The following is a 16,379-nucleotide window of genomic DNA, read 5'->3' on the forward strand; positions in this document are numbered from 1 at the left end:
AGATAATTAGTATAAGATTCCGGGAAGGAGATAAATGACCACGGATGTACGGTATAGAATTACTGCATAGGTTCTATTTACAATTGACGGCTTTTAATAGCAAAATATTTCATGTATTGAATAATTGGTAGTTACAGAAAACTGTAGTAGTTAAATAAATAAATAATACTTTTATTATGTTTATACAGATTACGAGTTAAAATTCAAAGACATTATATTGAATTTCTTCTCAAAATCATTTATTGGCACGAGCTTAACACTAATTTAAATGACATTTTTATGAAAATATGCAAGGATACGAGTTTTTAAATCATATTAGAAGGAGTAAAATTAATAAAAATAATTAGTTTCAATCCTTTTATACGTATAATTTATTTTAATTTTATATAGCGAGTAATTAATTTTTTTTCTAATGCTGTGCTACTAGCTTATGTAGTCATCATGTTGAATTTTTTCTCATCACTCCTTGTAACGTGCTGCCATTTATCAGTCCACTCGTGTTATATTTACCCAGCGTCAAAGATGTGTTTGTGGCTCGTATTTAAAAGTGGAATTTGTTTCATTTTCTGTTTATGTAGATTAGACGTTGACAACCTTTTATAGTTCGTGCGACAATTTTTTTTTATTTTTTAGTTAATATGCGCTATAAAAACTTACACTCCTTTTCAGCGTTTTTAAAATATGGTAATATGAATATACGTATTTAACAGTTGGCTATGCATAAAATAATTTATTATATAGAAGGTAATATCGACAGTTTTTGCAGTTGGGGTCATCCATAAATTACGTAAGGTATTTTGGGGTGGGTGGGGATCAAGGATATCTTACGATTTCTTACTGAGGGGTAGGGGTAATAGATCTCGTCTTACGTAATTAACTTATTTTTTCGTGGAAACCTTTTATAGAAGAGATTTTGGAGTGGAAAAAAAAATCTTTTGTATTGAACAAAACAGAGTTTACGATGCCTAAAGATGTTCTTAAGACAATACAGACAGGATTAGATTTCAATGGTCCTAACAGCTGAAGGTGATAAATATAGTACCAAGCTTAGACAGAGTGTGTGGAGGATTCTGAACAGAAGATTCTGAGATAATGAAAATTAAATTTTGAGTAACATAATAAAAACATACACTGTAAGACAAAAGGATAAAGTAATTGTTAGGGATAAAAATTACTATAAATATAAAACAGAAATAGAAAAACTGCATAAGTATTTAGATGAAAATAAACTTAATATAATTAGAGCTGATAAATCTAAGCAGATTGTGGTTGTGACTCAAGACTGGATTATTTTAAAAGAACTAGAAATTATAAAAGAGAAAAATTTTAGAGAACTGCCGATTAACCCGAGAAAAATCATATATGAGGTTCTAAATAAACGAATCACGAAACTACAAAAACTCAGAGATGTTACTAAAAGTGAAAAAGCTTTCATATTATCTGAAGATAATGATAGGACACCTAGATTAAATATACAACTCAAAACCCACAAGCAAGACGAAAAAGTACGGCCAATTGTCGATTTTAAATTCACTACATTGTACAACTTAGAAAAATATTTAAAACAAAAACTTAAGTGTTGTGAAAATTCAACTTATTCAATTAAAAATACAGACGAATTTTTGCATGATTTAGGAAAGGTCCAAATAAAAAACACGTTTAAATTAGCTAGTCTCGATGTAATCGAAATGTATCCGTCAATAACATGGCAAATGATTAATAACCAATTAAGAAAAATGAATGTTGAACCTTATATTATAGACTTATTAGAATTCGCTTACAAGAGTAACTACTTTGAGATAGACAACAAATATTATACACAGGAAGATGGTATTAGCATGGGGTCGGTCATAGGGCCGAAATTAGCTAAATTGATAATGATAGAAATAGATATAAAAATTAACCCTGAGTGAGTCGCAAGGAATCGTTCTCTTACTTAGGTCGCATGAGTCTGTCAGACCCGCCATTTTTATTTTAAAATTAATAAATTTTTTTTATCGCGTAGAAGAACTACAATTTTTCCGTTAAATTCTACGCTTTGTTTTCTATTTAGTAGTATAAATTACTTTTGTATTGACAAAATTGTCTTTTCAATATTTATTTTTACGTAATTTGATGAAAAAAACACAAAATAATAAACATATCAAATTTCAACTCGCTGTAAGTTATCTGACGTTTCACCGATAATCACCGGGTTTGTTTGCAAATGGGGAAGAAAGATCACTCATTCGTGTGAAGTAAGTAGAAATTCAGTACTACTGCTAAAAATTTTTATAATAGACCTCGCGTTACCCCCTATCGCGAGAGTCAATAAACGTTAATTGTTTTATGGCTCTATTAAAAAATGCTTTTTTTTCGGTTTCAAATCGACTAATTGACAACTGTTTTATTTTGTTTTACTCATTAGAATGTTTTCTTCAAGATTTAACAGATAGTTCTGTTAGATTTTTACACATGAATTTTATTTTTAATTTTTAATGTGATATAGTCGTGTGTTAGGCTTAACTCGATCACCTAATTCAAAAATTGACATCGGTCAAAATATTATTCAATCTATCAAAATTCTTTGTTGATAGTTTAGATATAAATGTTTTCTCTGCACGAAATGAATCAATCGAAAAAATAATGAGAGGACCATCAAAAATTCGGCAATTAATGACATGTTCTCGATTCTGTAATTTGTTTTTTTTTATAATATAAAATATTCACATAATAAAACTTTAAAAAGGCATCCATATCAATATCTGAATGTTATCAAAATGCAATTATCAAAAACATTAATTGATAACAGTATACGGTATCTCGACGTTGTAATCACTAGGAAAAAAACACGTTAATGTTTGAACCTTTTAAGAAACCATGCTAGATCGAAACAACACCGAATTACTACTCTAATATACCTTTGCATATTAAAAAGAATATTTCTTATATGGAATACAAAAACATACATTATAGAACGAGTGAACAAATAATTAAAAGTAAATATATAAACGATTTACGCAGAAAATTTAGCCTAAATGGATATCCTATCAGATTAATCAATGAATGGCAACAAAAAATAGATAATAGTATTAAATTACCTGTTAAAAAAGAAAAAACAAAACCAAAAGTTAAATACCTAAGTTTTCCATACATAAAAATTATGTACGAAAAAATAGATAAAGAGATACAAAAAAATAACATAAAGCTTGCCCCCAAACTATAAAAAATTAATATCCAGATTAACTGCTAAACAACGTGCACGGGAACAAAAGGTAAACAAAGAAGAAATGAAAAATATTTTATATAAAATACCCTGTACTTGTAAAAATAATAGTTTTTATATAGGTGAAACTAAACGAAAATTAAAAACACGTGTTAAAGATCATATATCGGATCTAAAAATATAGCCGCTTAAATTCAGTTTTTCATGATCACTGTGTAATCAACAACTGTAATATTGGTCAATTATACATACAGATTTTACATAACGAAAAGAAAACATATGATCGAAAATTTAAAGAAAGTGTAGGAATAATAAAAAATAAATATCAAAATTGTATAAATAGGAACCTAAGTGTTAAAATCAACAATGAAGATACTGTGATTGGTTGACTATTAGATAAATTGAATGTTAATAAAAATCGGTTATTATACAGTCAAACCTGTTTTTATGCGGTCTTTTTTTATGCGATTTTTTTATGCGATTTTTTATTTGTGCGGTATAGTCGGCGACTAGTCTCGTGCGATTTGTCATGTCTCACGTTGACTTATTATAGCTAAATAAACTTATTATAGTAATATTATTGCATGAATACGCGAAAAATGAAATAATTTATTTTTTAAGTCAACAAAACACCACCTGGACAAAAATATGTAAAACAGACGATCGATGAGACGATGCAAGTCAAGTGCTGACATCTGTTGTCAATAAATTCTATTTCGTACGGTTTTGAGTTATTTTCTATGTGAGACTTTTTTATGCGGTCCCTATTAACCGCATAAAAAAATATATTTTTAATTGTATTGCGAAAACTATTTTTTATAGCCACTCGTGAAGTTTCGTGCGATTTTTTATGCGTTTTTTTATGCGGTTCCTATCCACCGCATAAAAACAGGTTTGACTGTACTTTAAAAATATTTGCTATGTATTAAAATCCGGGTGTATGTTTATTGCTAACTCTTTTTGATAATTCATGCCGAAATTTCAAATGTAATATTCATGTATGCCGATAAATATATAAATTAGTTAATCGGATAGCCGTGTCGGGATGGCAGTTTATAAAATGTGTCTGGAAGAATTGTAACATTCAATGTAATTTTATACTGTGTTTTACTTTATTCTATTTAATTTTTTAACTTGTTACATTCAAACGCTGTGTTATTAGGCGTAACCCATGTCAAACCAATCCTTGTTTCATTCGCCTTGCAAAATATATTTTATCTATATGCTAATGCTTGGGATCTTGAGATATGTTTCTTTTTGCTTGTGTATAATACGTGTTAACTTCCGTATTAAGAGTAACAAATTGTACAGGTACATACATTGATGTATCTTAAACGAAGTTTTAGTGTGTGTGTATAACGTTGTTCACTAATATTTTAAAATTAAAGGAACCCAACCGTGTTATTATGACAGACGTACGGGAACTGTATTTATAAATACCATAATAATTGTCAAGCACTCTTTTTTGTCACCTGTCAATCCGTTACATGCTGTTCGTGGGTGTGTGTTTTAAACTGAGTTATGTTTTACTGGTTACGAAATAATTCTTATGTTCGGTTTATAGTTAAATTTGTAGTTTCTTTTGTTTCTTTATACCATTTTTTCATGTTTAGTTAGCTGGGGAGGGGCGAACGCCCGAAACGCATATGTAAAATAGCGTACTAACTAAATAAAGATGGAATACTTGCCAAGTGTTGATTAAGGGTCACTTCATTGTGCCAGTATACGAAATACAAATAACAACACTGTTTCGATAGTACCAAAAAAATTTTTATTTTTTGATCTCGTTGAGTGGTGGAGGTTTGAATTTGGCTTCAATTTGGCAGTTTCTATTAAGAACGGTCGTTGTACTAACGCCATCTCGTGTGATGTGATAGACTAATAACGCTAGCAGACTCACGCCCTACACATTCTTTATCATGGGAGAAAGACTGTGTGGTGATTTTTCTCACTTTTTGTTTTTTTAAATTAGACTAAGTGCACCACTCCCATGGGTGTATAACACTAAGAATACATAAACCAAAATACACTATACAAAGTAAACATAAAATTAGTATTCGACTTTTAGTCAAAACTAAAATGTAAAACTAGAAATTAGAAATTATAAATAGTCTTTTCTTCCATATTTTTTAAACATAATTGTAAAAAGCATCAATTAGCAGCTTCTCAACACGCTTATCCAGTGGACATGACACTTGAAACCAAGCGTAAAAATTTTAAATTCGTAAATTGCTCAATGATAGATCATATGGTCGACTGTATCTAGATTTTCTGTAGAGCAAAAGCAACAAGCAGTTTCTGCCCGGTTATAACTCGGCTTATAAAATTATCATGCTCAGCAAGTAGATGAGGAGCAGCAGACGTTAAATCTCTAAGTGGTGATGAAAACCTGCATTCAACACTAGGAAAACAAAGTCTTGTTATTCTACCACTTTTACTGCTCAACCATTGTTGATTCCACTTTCGCATAGCATTATCATGAATATAATTTATAAGGCTGCTACGTGAGACAGGGATGTGAGTGTAGTCCAAGTCAGTGTCTTTTGCAGCTGATTTACCTCAAAGTTGGCTTTTTCATTTCCTAGTATGCCAGTATGGCCAGGAACAAATATAAAAGTTATCTTATTTACAAGATTTTTAATATGGTGCTTGATATATATGATTTAATTGCTATTGCAATTGGGATCTAATAGAACTTTTAGGACAGACTGAGAATCACTATAAATGTTGATAGACAGAGTTTGGTAGTGAAGTGGCCCACTGAACAGCTTGTTAAACAGCATCTTCTTCAGCTTGATAGATGGCGGTATGTGAGAGGTATCTGTACCTTCTAACATATTTTGGCAAATAATGTCAGTTTGGAGGAAGATACAGATACTAGAGCCGACATGAACGGGACTCACCCTGTAAACAAGGTTATCCCCAGGTACATTTGGTCTCCTCTACTTTCTCCATGGATAACCACACAGACATTAAAAGACATTAATATCTACAAAGATGGGTCAAAAAGTCCCGTTCATGTCGGCTCAAGTATCTGTATCTTCCTCCAAACTGAAAAAATTTGCCAAAGATGGGTCCAACAGAAATTACTGAGAAGTTTTGTAATTTTAAAGCAAATAATTAGATAAGAAATTATCAGAAAATTTCATTACTCTTGTATCAATGAAATTCTCGGACTTACCGCAATAACGACTATTCATTTCTTCAATAGACATAGAATTCAACTGAGCGTAACAGTTAACTAAATAAAATATACTCATGGATATAATAGAAGCAAGTAAGGCTTTCATGGCTATGGTTAATTTAGAATACTGATCTTGTCTACTAGAAGCGACTATTATATAAGCTTAATTATCTTGCCCCACATCTGTAACGTGTGTCACTACTCAAAAATGTATAAAATGTATTTGAATATACATTCCACCATAACACGATTGTCAAATAAATAAACATTCATACAAATTGATTAATTATTACATACAGTAGGCCTACATAAACCTAAGTTTTGATGAGAATAAATATTATATTTACGAGGCTAGAGAGCAAGTAACGTTAAAAATGTTATAGAGGTAACTAATATATAACATATTATTCATTTTATTTATTTTTAAATAATATATTAAGGAAGTGTGACAAATTTCAGCTTATCGAGATAGAGGAAAAATTATTTACAAATTTTTTCATTTTTAAAAATAAATTAACTCAAATTTTTTTCTGTTTGTCATGATTTAAAGCATATTTAAATTTTTAAAATTATTTTTAACTACTTTTAATAACATTATATTATCAATTACTTGTAATATAAAGAAGGCCAAAATAAGCCTACATATAATATAAATAAAAACTACATTTTAGTTTTAACTATTATAATTATCACTATTATTATATTGTACGAGAATATTAATATATTAATATCCTCGATAAAAAATTATAATAATTGATGACAACACACATTACAATTATATTTTTCTTGTAGAATCAATAAGCGGAAAGATATTTATTTATAATAATATAATTAATTCCTTTTTTTTGTACTTGTATATGTTCGTAAGTGAATATTTATAAATGTGTTGTAAATATTTTTATGTCTACTTTTGTAGCATTTCTTAAAAGAATAGTTAAATTGATTACTTTAATTTTCGCTTAGATTACCAATGCAATACTTTTTCGTTTTTGTCTTTTTTCGCTCGGTGAGCAGTAAGGGGACCTGTTTAATCCTAACTGTCATAGATTCGGCAAGTCGACACTGATGAGGGCCGCGATCCACATATCAGAAACTTACTGCCCGTAAGAAATTTCTGGAGTTGCTTGCCCGGTAGGCCGTGTCCAAAAATTTTCAAAAAGTATCGTTGTAATTTAAGCCATTTCTACGTATTTCTCTGTACTACTTTATGATTATTTTAATTAAAGATAAAATTGTTATAATTTGACAAAGCTATACCGTATTATACAAATTAGCGAAACTGACAAAAATTTTCAAATAAGACACATTTAAGACATTATTTTGATGGAAGAAACAAGGCCTTTTTAATAACTGATGGACCAGAAGTTCATAACAATGCATACATTAAATAAATATTAAATAGAAAATATAATTATCTGTCACCTCTAACTTAATTATTTTACGTGTATTTAAAAAAAATACAAAAGATGAAGAGAGTGAAAACAAAAACGAACGAATTAATAGGAATTAATTGGAAGATTAACGAACGATTAACAATAACTATTATTCGTATTTTTGTTTTCTCTCCTCTCATCATTACGTTATAAATTACAAACTGAAAGTTTAGTATTATTTTGTAATAAATTAATTAAGAAATCTACTTTAAAATATGTTATATTGATAATTTCCTGTTATAAGTTATAAATTTACTGATAATAAATAGCTTTCTCTGCTTCATTTAATACATTTCTTCAGATATCGAAAGACATTTCCTCACTACACATTGGAATTTTAATTCTTTGTTTATCGCAATAAAAAGTTTGCAGCTAATTTAACAAAAACAAGTTACGTTATTGTTGCAGATAACCTGCGGCATTTGCGATATAAATCAGTTACGGTTGACGTACTGTATTAAAGATATTTATATATCATCTGCAATTTTCCTCCTAATAATTTCTGTCATGTTTACTTACGTAACCTACGTTTTATCAGATAAATAAGTTACACTCTTATATTTCGATCAAAAATATCAACGTTAATTTGCGAATCGAACTTTTATAGTTAACATGTATCAAGTTAATGTATAATTAAATTAAGTGTCTCTACGTTATCTTAAATGACTGAGTATCGTAGTCATTAAGTAGCGTGAACTTTATTAACCTATTGTAATATACTTCAATAAAAAATTTTAGAATTATGTACGCAGAGTGTGTACAAAATAAGGAGTATTAACTCAATAATTTAATGTTGAAAAAGCATCTCACTCAACTACACACTTTTCGTATGTGTAAATCCGAATAGCACGGTACCAAATTTTTTCTCTTTTATGCAGGGTTTACTGTATTTTCTTTTTTACCGTATGTAAAAAATTAACGAGTCATAATCATATTGAAACAATAATCATTTATACAATAAATCAGTTCAATATAGGTTATCCATAATAATAACTTTGTCATATAAAAATAATTATGTCAGCATAGAACGTCATAAAATTTTAAAATCTAATAATATATAATCAATTAATATGTGCTGAATATTTCTGATGAAAACTGTGATGACTAGTTCTTAGAGTTAAAATAATTACTGTGCATATTTACTAAATGTGCTTATAATAATGAAATTCTAGACCAGATATGGAAAGCGTAGTTGCAGGAGGCCTAGATTAACTACATACTAATTACAGTTGGAACTGGAAGTTACGTTATTCCAATTCAAAAATGTTCCCTTGAACAGAGCTAGATTGATAACTGGGAGGACTCTAATTATAACAGGACAGGTGTGATATACAGGGGCAAACACTATCAAAAGAGAAGATTGCGATGAAAAATTGCAGCCCGTCATTCTTCTTCTTTTTGAATAAATTCAATGTTTTTTTGAATAATGTTTTCCATTGTCTTTGTTGTATTAATGTAGAAAACAACAAACATTCTATCCCGACGCATATACTATATTTAAATAATTTAGGAACATTTCTCACTTCAATAAAAATTTTTCAACCTTTACAGACATAGTAAAACTTTACAGAATAATTTATGTACTAATGTTTTTATATATTGGTTTTCTAAATTCGCTATATACTTCTGAATAAATTGATAATATTTTTTTTATCGTTGACAAATACAGAGTTGAGATATGTCAATTCGAATATTCCTATATTACTCTGAGTAATTACAGAAAAAATGGCGTGATTCTAGAATTTTATAAAATCATGCTGTCTTATAAACGAAGTTATGTTTATATAAAGGAATAAATGATTCAATTATATTCCTTTTGTAACACTTAACATAAAAACGACAAAATTTCTGTCCCAGACAAATACTACATTTAGGATAGGTTTTTTTCCTGTTTGGTAATGATAACTAATGCTTCTTCCTACTCAGAGAGTATTAAGAAGCCAGAGTTTATAAATGGTATGTGTTAGATGTCCCTGTGAGAGCTTATATTGATATACAGGGTGACAATACTTACCCCATACAAAGTTCGTAGCAATGCTGCATCTGATTTCTTACCGTCATCAATTTACATACTGTTGTTTAATTCTCTGTGATTTCCTGCCCGTGGAGATGTGCTTTCGGTGTAATAAGCATTAATTGTTTATTTTTTTAAGCATGTCGAACAAACGTTGTGCAATTTTGGAGTTATTCCAGCAAAGAAAGCGTCAATTTGAAATTGTTTGTTTGCTCGATGTTCTTAACATGACAGTTTCGGACGCAGTTCGACGATTCAAGGAGCTTATCCACGATAGTGACCGTTTCGAACGTTGAAGAGGGCGCACTGTCAACACGTCTAGGAAGCGCAAGATCATCGAAAAGCGAGTTGACTAACATGCGAACGTCTCCATGAGAAAATTTGGGGCGGAATTTCTGCAAGCAGCAAGACACCTCTTGTTTTTGACGATCAAGGGACGAAATTCAAGGGTTGTATCGGACAACAATGTTGCGGTTTGTACGAGACAGAAGTGTTACGGGTTCTATAGGAAACAGTTTAAAATTGATAAGAATTAACACAAAATGCATTTGTCTCTAAAACGAATTGTTAAATTTTTAGACTGGTAATTTTTTAATTTATTTCATTTATACCACTTTCTTATCATGTATTTACTTAATTTTACGATCTGTAATTTGTACTTTTATAAATTTCTCAATAATAACTCTGCCTAATAATAAAAAGTTGTTTGTGAAACCAAAAGTAATTCTCTTCTTGCACATTGTTCTCATGTCCGATACAACCCTCCACATTTGAACTTGGTAAAAATCTAATGACTGCAATAAATATAAAAAAAATGATTAATATTTTTATTTTAGAATAATGAGTTTTAACAGGTGTTTTTATAAGACAATGAAGTTTTGTATGGAATGTAATCTAGACAAATTGAGCTGTAATTTGTTTTTTTATAATATAGGAAAAACTTAGGTGTCCGGTACTAGATGACCTTCCCCAATCAAATATAGTATTAAAATTTATAAATTTCTATAAATTTATAAAATTTTAAAAATGTATAAAAGAGCAGCAGTATATGGGCTAAAAATAAAATAAAAATCTATAATCCTAAAATGCGCATTTCATGCCGCATCTTTAACATTTCCTCAAATATCCAGAACTTTGTATAACTATCTAAATCTTTAACCATCAGTGTATAAGAGCTGTTTAAAATTACATTACTATATATATTTATATCTCTAAAATCACAAAGTAATGGACAGTTAAATACGAAGTGATGTAAAGTATCTATCTCTCCACATTCGCATACTGGGGAATCGACTAGCCGAAAACTATAAAGTTTCTTTTTAAAATCTCCATGACCCGATAATATCTGACTGTAAAAATATTTGGGGTGTGTGTAGTCCCAGTATGCTCTCCCAATGAAACTACAGTGGGATAAAGAATCTTTAGTTAAGGTTCACATTTTCAATAGACTAAGATGGTATCTCCTTGCTCATCTTATCTATTCATAATTTTATCTAATTATAATATACTGGATAATTTGATGTGTTGATGATCGTTATATATTAAAAAGTAAATGTATGCATTAGGCTTAATTTCAGGACAGCATGCATAATTACGCAAGTTGATTGAGTTACTAGCATGCTGACTACATTCTAAGGACGCGTAACTACCTAGACGAAGTAGCCCCCATCTCGCATAAGGTAATCTTTGTGCTCAAATGTGAGTCTATTAGCAGGTGAAAATGAATTATAATATGAACGAACCGCTCTTTCTTTCATCATTCTTGTGTGAGTCTGTGTCAATGTTCTGACGTAAAGACAGATAGAGGAAAGGAACATTAGAGATATATATGATTTTAAATTTAGTAGGAACTATTCAAGCATAAGTTTTATTATGGAATATACGCGCATAAAGGATCTTTCAACATTTGTTGTTTTTGTATCTCTAAATTATTACTATAATTATTAAATAATTAAGTCAACACAGTCACACAGTTCCCTCAGAATGAGAACCAAGAGGACTCACAAAAGAAATATAATTCTGTATATAAATAATAATTGATGATTATCAGTTTGTCGAGAGAAATATATTTTAAACGATTTTTTAATGTTTATGTACGTAAGACCTAAGGAAATGCGATACGATAAAGAGATTAATTGTTTCACATTCTCGCTACACGCTTTTTTTAAAGAGGCAAACAAATTGCTATTTTCTTGTCGTTTGCAAAATATCAGAATACACAAGTTAAGACAGGATCGAGCGAATTGTTACAATCAATATGATGTAATAGTCTCGTCTCAGGATAGCTTGATGTTTTCATGTTAGGTGCTCGAGAACCTAAGTGTGAACCCGGATCCCTGGAGGTCGGCGCGTTGTTTTGTTAAATCGGGATTAAATTCTTCTCATTTCTGAGAGTTTTATCCTAGTCAATATTTTGCAGGTTAAAAAGTCACTTTTTTTGATATATTTAGTTTCTAGAATGACGATTCAGTGTTGGTTTGGAGAGTGTAAAAAATTTTTTAATGAAAGAGTGAGAGTTACAGTTGCGGCAGCTGTTATTTTAGTCTTGTTTTGAAACCAAGTTGTACTTTTTCAAGAGGAATCGAAATTATTTACTTGACAGAAAATATCAAAATCTACTAAGTATATAGAATAGAATTGTATGTAAAAACGTGTCCAGAATACACTGCTTATCAGTAGATGTATTTTAACATTATATTTTAGTGTGAATATTTTTAAATTTTTTTAAATTCGGGACTTCCGATTTTAACTATTCTCATCAATCTCCTTTTTCGTGTGTAGATTTTTTACGCTAGATTTTAGTGTGATAGTATGTATTAACTAGTTAAACCGTTCACGATAATCCGGTCTTATAACTCAATAGAATATATACGTACGTGTATTATTGGTGTTTTCTGTAGAATCTCTTAAGAAATTGTCGGGAACTTCTAAAAATTCTGTTATTGTACGGAGACCATTCAATAAGTACTATGGTAATTAATTGCTGACCAAGGTACCATTATATAAATAAGTTGTTTCGTATTCTAAAAATGCTTTTTGTACTAAAACATATAGATCAACAAACTATATTAATTTGGTGCATCTAATACGTCTATTGTAGATATTTATTTCGATCGAGCCACATTTTCTCGTTCAAATAACTGCGTAACGTATGAAAACTACCATCTAACGAACAAGGTATTTGTGATTGCTAATGATAACAATTGATGAATAAATATATAAACGGCATAACAAGTTAATATTGAATACCTGATTTTAGTTTGAATATTTTGAATAATACAATCTCGCGACACCGAATTTTTGAGGTACCATGTACTTTTTAATTTTATGTATGAAAAGTATTATGTGCATTGAATCGTGTACGTTCCGAAATTTTGTACAATCGCTCGATTATTAAAGTGCCTATACAGTATCATCCAAACGGATTAAAACTAGACCGATAAATATCAAAAGTAGATTAGGTAAAATTTATATAGTAAATTAGAAACTATTGTGCCGCCTCCAGTTTGACACGATTCAATTTGATATGAGATTAAGTTGAAAGCAATTGGATCAATTTAAGAACTATACTTTCAAAGTTTATTGGGTGAGAATGTGCACTATCATCTTGCATTAGTTCTCTCTCGGTCGCAGAAAAAACAGTATTCGGTTTTTGTGACGTTGTCTGAATGGAGAGAGTATATAAGTAATAACAGTCACATTAGATGAATGGGATTTATTTAATGTAATTATTAGTTTTCGTGCTGGAACTATAAATATCCGAGCGGATGGCTTCGATGGCCTCGTATAAGCGCGCTCAGGATCGAAAGCCTCCGTCGCAATATTAATTAACAGTAAGTACCTCAAGCAAAGTCGTTCTGGTCACGTACACATATCTAAACGAATCTATTAGTGTGTTGTTATACAATATTGCTCAGATTTTATTCTGGGGCACTATGCAGAGGTTTACTATCAGGTATTTCATATGTGGATTTTAGAGGTACAGATTTTTTTCGTCGGAACGTCTACTATCCCTTGCTACGTTTTTTCACTCGCCTTTATCCATATTTTTACATTATTGTTTTAAGTTTTTTAAACGACAGCAATAGGAAGCTATTGAAATATACCGTAGTTCATTTTAGATGGGTTTATTACACATGTAATATTGGGTGTGTTCTATAATTTTTTGTGTTTTTTTGCTAATAACCGCATAGTTTTTTTTATGTTTATAATTCTTTTTTTGTTAGATGAACATTATAATAGATTTTTACGCGTTGTCTCAGATAAGTGAAGACCTTCATTCCTAGGGAATAGTGTGTTTTGGATAGGAGGTATAGGTTTTAAAATCGTGCAAAGTACAACTACTGTTAGGTTTGCTTCATACACTGAATTCCATATGTATTAGTTTGCGTACAAGAGATTTTCATTGACCTCTCGTTCGTATTTAAATAATATTAAAGAATTTGGCAGATCATCTTTGAGATTTGATCCTCGATAAAGAAGATTTGTAGAAATAAAGGTACGTATACAAAATCAGTGTTAATTTATATTAACAGATTTAATTTAACAATTTGAACACACACAAGATAAAAGTAATTAACTATTCGGTAAAGTAAGATTTATTAGTAAAATATTCATAGTTGGTATTATTATAGTATGGACTGCATCTGTTAGACTTGATGGTGTTGTTTCTTTTAAATTAGATATATGAATATATTGCATGATGATATTTACAAAAATCTTGTATTTGGGTAGGATCCAACAATGCTTTATTTTGTTTTGGGAAACTTGTTCTTGTGCAGTTTTTTCCATGATATTCTTTGAATTTTATATCTCACTTATTTTTGTTGTCTACACTGTTAACTTTAGTAATATTTCTCCATTCGATTGGTACCTAGCATTAATCTCATTCTCTCGGTTCTTATATTAAATCCTTCATATGATTGAGTTTCTCGTGGAACTTTTTCCGCGTTTGCCAACGACCTCAATAAAACACGAGCGACTTACTTCTTGTGATATGAATTTCTTCACATTGTGGATTAGATTCCTTTCGGAAGCGTTAGTTAGTCTTGCTTAACGGATGAGAATATTTTGGGAGTGGTTCTGACTGTGGCATCTGAATTTAGATAAGATACTGAGAACGTACTTTGTGCAACACAACAGTATTGACATTTCAATGGAATTAACATGGGTAAGATCAACAGTTTTGTGAGTGTAGGGGCAAATTACACTGAGATGATCATCATTGCTACAGAAATCAGTGTTGCATAGATCTGATAATCAGACCTCTGCGACGATAGTGATTGAGTGATGCGTTGCAGTGATGTAATCATTCTTATTTGTTATGTTCTCGACTTACTGTCTCTCTTGCAGACGTTATCATTATCTTGGATTGCTAGGTTAGACAAGGCCTATTAAACATATTAGCTTTCCAACTCTTGGTGTTGTGTGTGCTCATGCTGTGATAAGCCTTATTCGGGCTTATTATTATAATCGACAAGGGCGGACAACCTACACAGCATGCAGGAATGATTTTGTTAGGTTGATGTTCGGCCAGATATTTTTATTTTGTATTTCTTTTTGAGGAATCCTTTATTTTGAGTTAAAGAAAATATCCTTCTTTGAATAATATATTTGTACTCACGTATGTGTGAGTTGGTATACTAATCATTGATAAAATTTTATAGCTTACTCACCTTAGAAGAGTTTTTTATTGATATATTAGATATCACTTGATTGTTAGATAGTTTTGTCCTTATTCTGCTGCATTAGATCATTTAATTTTCACTCTGATTCTAAAAGGATAATTTTTTGTTGGTATCAGTTTTGGTCGTTAGAATATTCTATTTGAAACTTCTAGAAATATTGACAATATGTCAGTAGCAGCTTGTTAATTTGGTTGATCAATTTTTTGCAAAAAATGATATTCGACTGTCATGTATTTTACTGAGTCAATTGCTTATTAATTCATATGATTTTTAGGTGAGGATTCGCTGTCAGAAATTTGTTACATATAATTACTTTTATAGAAAGAAAATCTGAAAAAAATAATTATATCATTTAATTACAAGATATTTTAAATGTTAAAAATAATTAATTCTATCCCAGGATTTCCTGGAATCCCGGGACAAGCAAAAGACCGGGAAACGAGAAACCCTAGTCACTACTAATATTTGGCAACACTAGCATTATACGAATCAGTTATTTATCGTTGTCTGGCAAATTTATAGTACAAATATTTTCTGTATTTTGGTTTAAAGCATTAAAATAATTGTTATTTTTTACATACTTATTTGTCTACCTACGTATTACATATTTTATTATAGAATTTATTATTAGTTCGTTTAATTGGGGGAGCCGCTTAATTGGGTCAAACTGGATTAGTTTCAATGTGTCCCAATTAAGCGGAATCGACTGTATATAGTTCTCGTGTTATTGATAATATGCAATTTATTTAATATAACATTACAATTAAACTTTATATTTTAGCAATCAATATGGAAAAGATTTGAAATAAATAGTCCTCAAAAATGAGAACGTAGCCAAATGCAGGAAGGAATGAAT

The sequence above is a fragment of the Centruroides vittatus genome, unplaced genomic scaffold (genome assembly GCF_030686945.1).
Source record: "Centruroides vittatus isolate TY-2023 unplaced genomic scaffold, ASM3068694v2 contig_424, whole genome shotgun sequence".
NCBI classification, from domain to species: domain Eukaryota; kingdom Metazoa; phylum Arthropoda; class Arachnida; order Scorpiones; family Buthidae; genus Centruroides; species Centruroides vittatus.